Source organism: Triticum dicoccoides, chromosome 3B (assembly GCF_002162155.2).
Source record: "Triticum dicoccoides isolate Atlit2015 ecotype Zavitan chromosome 3B, WEW_v2.0, whole genome shotgun sequence".
NCBI lineage: Eukaryota > Viridiplantae > Streptophyta > Magnoliopsida > Poales > Poaceae > Triticum > Triticum dicoccoides.
In genome coordinates this window covers 821584257-821588451 of record NC_041385.1, presented here as the reverse complement: position 1 = coordinate 821588451, position 4195 = coordinate 821584257, and the positions used below count along the sequence as shown (strand labels likewise).

The 4195-nt window shown below is 42.8% G+C and overlaps 1 pseudogene; it reads right to left on the bottom strand.

The window, feature by feature from the left end:
• Nucleotides 1-430: 430 nt before the first annotated feature.
• LOC119282488 lies at nucleotides 431-3854 on the bottom strand (annotated as a pseudogene).
• Between the last annotated feature and the right edge of the window lie 341 nt (nucleotides 3855-4195).

Genomic DNA, 4195 nt, shown 5'->3' with positions numbered 1-4195 from the left:
CCGACAACCGCGACAAAGGAGGAGGGCTCGGTGGGCTTGGCGGGCCGAGGAGGAAGGCGAGGAGGACCGCATGGGAGGTGGTGAAAGGCAAGGAGGAACCAGTGGGGGTGACGAAGGCAAGGTCTGGGAGGATGACATTGGGATTCAGAAAATAGGTGAGTGGCGGTGGAGGAGTAAGTCACACTAGAGTTAGCAGCATGGCACGAGCAATGTAGGGTTTTTGCCCGTGTATGATGTGATGTTTTCTGCTAGTGTAACTTCATTCAGTTGCTACATCTGCCTATGGTGGGCTTATTTAAGCTTGAATTACTATGGAAATGATTGGATAACAATAGGTACAATAGTTAACATATAGAGTATAGTTTGGATTAGTGTAAACCTTAGACACCACTATGAATACATTTTTATTTACAACTGAAATAAAGTGATACTATCTACCATCTGGCTCCTCGGTGATGGTTACATCATTATTACTACATGGGACAAAAAATTCATGTGTCTTAGATACCGTTAGGTTGAAGTATCCTGGATGATTTGGATCTGGAAGAATAACACTCTCGCTGTTTAACATTGCAACGACATCTGACATGGTGGGTCGATCATCTGCACTTTCTTGTACACACGTCAGTGCAATGTTAATGTACCGCCTAGCATCTGATGTACAGATCTCCTTTACAATTGATGCATCTAGAAGCTCAACCCATGTTCCTCCTTCCCATAGTTGCCATGACTACAGAAAGCGAGAAAGTATCTTCATCACATGCATATACATGATACAAGCTATAAGTCCACTGGAAAAATAACATGACCGTGCACACGAGGGTATAGAAAACACTCACATATCCAATAAGGTTAAGAAAGTCTCCATACTAATAGAAACCAGAATTCCTTTTTCCGCTAAGGATCTCAAGGAGTAACACACCAAAGATGAACACATCTGATTTGATTGAGTAAATGCCTTCAGATGCATACTCCGGAGACATATAACCACTGAAATGAGTTAGAAGCACAAGAAAATATCATATCAAAATATACAATTCGGTTCGTCAACTAATAAAAGGTATTCTCGGCACTACTTATGTTGTAATTAGTAAATAAGAAATATGCTTACTATGTTCCTACTACCCTCTTTGTGCTTCCTTGGATATCATTGGAGCTGAATATTTTTGCTAGGCCAAAATCAGAAAATTTTGGATTCATGTCCTTGTCCAAAAGAATGTTACTGGCCTTAAGGTCTCTGTGTATGATGCGTAACCGAGAGTGCTTGTGGAGATACAGAAGACCTTGGGCTATCCCTTCGATTATCGCACGTCTATTGTTCCAATCAATAAAAGCTGTCCTGTTTCTTTCTGCACATTAGAGAGTGCATTTTATAGAATGTATGGACCACAATACAAAATATGGTTCAAAATACAATGTGCATACCAAATATAAAGAAGTCCAAGCTCTTATTTGGCAAATACTCGTACACCAATAGTTTTTCCTCTCCCTGAATGCAGCATCCCAAGAGCTTGACAAGATTATTGTGCTGTAATTTTGCAATAAGTTCAACTTCATTTTTGAATTCTGTAAAACCCTGTCCTGAATGTGAGGCAAGCCTTTTGACTGCAATTTGCATTCCATCTGGTAATTGGCCCTACAAATATGTATACAAAACAAAATTGGAGGCATCATTTTTTACTGAAATGACAAAACATGGATTACAAGTCATCCATTGGAAAATATGACAAAATAATCAAGTTATCAAGATTTTCTTTATTTGCATTTCCGCAAAGTTCTATGTTTTTTAGCGCACACGCAAGAATGTTTTGATTAATGGCCAGTCAATCTTAGATTTATCTAAGCTAATCTTTATATATTTTTAGAATGAACTCAGGATTGAATCTTTTCAAGACAATGCATTTACCTTGTAGACAGGGCCAAAACCACCTTGTCCAAGTAGATTTTCTTTGGAGAAGTTATGTGTAGCATGTAATATCTCAGAAAAGTCAAAGAGAGTGAACTCTGAACTCTTCTCCTCTAATCTCCAGACCAGTTCATCTTCTTCCAGTCTATTGGTGGCAGCCTGGTCGTTTAAGTTTACCTTTCCTAAATTGAGAGAACATACAAATACACATCATTAATCTCGGACTGAAACTTAACCTGGCTGGCTACATCAATAATTTTCAGTTTTCGGGGAACATTGTTGTGAATGAACCATCATTAGAACAAACCTTGTCTTCGTCTTCTCATCCATACAACGGAACAGATAAAGCATACAAGTATTGACAGTAGTGAAGCCACCACAGCAATAATCAGCAACACCCTCTTGCGTGAGTTGTGTCCTAAAGAAAAAAGAGACTAATTCATGTATAGTTCTCATATATAAACAAAAACGGATTCATTTAGTGATAGAAAAATAAATATATCTTTTTACCAAGTGGTAGACAATAATGACAAATCAGCCTGACAAATTAAACATGGATCGGCCATATATTTGACAAAGGAAATTTCACCCATTTTTCAGTGACCTTTGAACCGTTCCGATTCTAACGGTTTACCCCAATGTCAGTGAACCTCCTTTTCTTTTTGATTCACTTAGCTTAGTTTCTAAAAACTTAGTTTTTATACTTATTTATTTTTATTCATCTGTTCTAAGCTCAGGTCTACTAGTACTTAAGAAGCTACTTATCATAAAGATCTAATAAGAGATTTTTGAAAGTGGAGATTACCATATTGTGCAAAAGTAAATCAGCTGCCATGAAAGAAAATTTAGTATAGATTATACTCCCTCCTTTTCAAAGTACTTGTCACGGTTTTAGTTCAAATTTGAACTAAAACCATGACATATATTTTGAATGGAGAGAGTATATATCAGTACATATAAGTTCTTTTTACTAGCTGTATGCATCTCGACGCAAAGGGAATTCCCTCATTTAAAAAGCTTTTCTCCACAATTTTTCTGAATCAATTAATCAAATAGAAGCCATGTCGCCAGGATGACCTGGACAGGGTGAGAAGTTTGCATACCCTGCTGTTCTTGGACGGTCGCCTGCACCAGCCGGGGAGGCGCCGCAGCTGGTGGATACGACTGGGAATGTGGGTACCTGGTAGGCGGCATGGTGCCGTTGACGGCCGGAATTGCAAGCATGGGGACCCCTTCGTAGAAGTGGTATAGCTCGTACCTCATGCTACACCGTGTCCCGAGAATTCGACCACCTTGCGCTCCATCTAGGGACTTGATCTTATGCTTCAAAACAAGCTGTAAACAAGCCGTGCAGTCGTCGGGCGTGAGGTCGGGCGTGCACTGCATGAGGCAGTACACCGTGGGGATGAGGTTGATGCCTAAGCGCGAGGTGGTGAACCTCCTCGAGCTGTTTGCAGCCGCTTGGGCCGTGCTGTTGAGACGCATCAACAGCAGGTGCTTGGCGGAGTCGCCGCCTGTGGTGAAGTTGAGGTTGTTCCGGAGGGTGATCCAGCTCATCTGATCTTGGGTGTTGTTGGCAACAAGAAAATTATGGTTGGAGAACCTGAGCATGCAGGCATCATAGTACAAGGTGGCGTCCTTATTGTATGGGCAGATCTGCTGGGCATCAGGGAAGGCGGCAGCCACGCAGGTCTCGCAGTCGGAGGCATCGGTGGTGTCCCCGCGGCAAAGCGCGAGGGTGTAGACGATGCGGATCATGGCCGGCCGTGGCGGTGGCGAAGAGTGTGGTGTTGGACACGGCCTTGTTGGGAAGGGTGGAGGAGAGGAGCAGGAGGTTGGCTTGGTAGGTGCTGTTTGATGTGTAGTTGCCGCTGCTGCCGCCGCAGACTTGCCATTCGGCACCAACGAAAGGAAGGAGAAGAAGGAGGAGGACGATAGCCATGTCCATCGACTAGCTAAGCTTATACCGGGCAGTGGCAAAAGATCGTTGATGGTTTTCTATTTATGACGATGCGAAATACTAATGCAACACCGATCAAGTTGCTCCTATGTCAGCATCACATTCATGGTGATGTATTGGGACGGGACGTACTGACCTACGTTTGAGTGGGGTGAGCATGATTCTTGCAAAGACCCAAGACCCAAGACCGAACCCAAAAGACCGAACCTAACCGAAAGCTGCCCATCTTCTACCCTCTCGTCGACTTTGGTCTTGGTCTTGCTGTCGCCGTCGTGGGTTCACCGTCTTCTATTCATCTTCGTAGGTAGCCAGCCGAGTCGGAGTCGCCG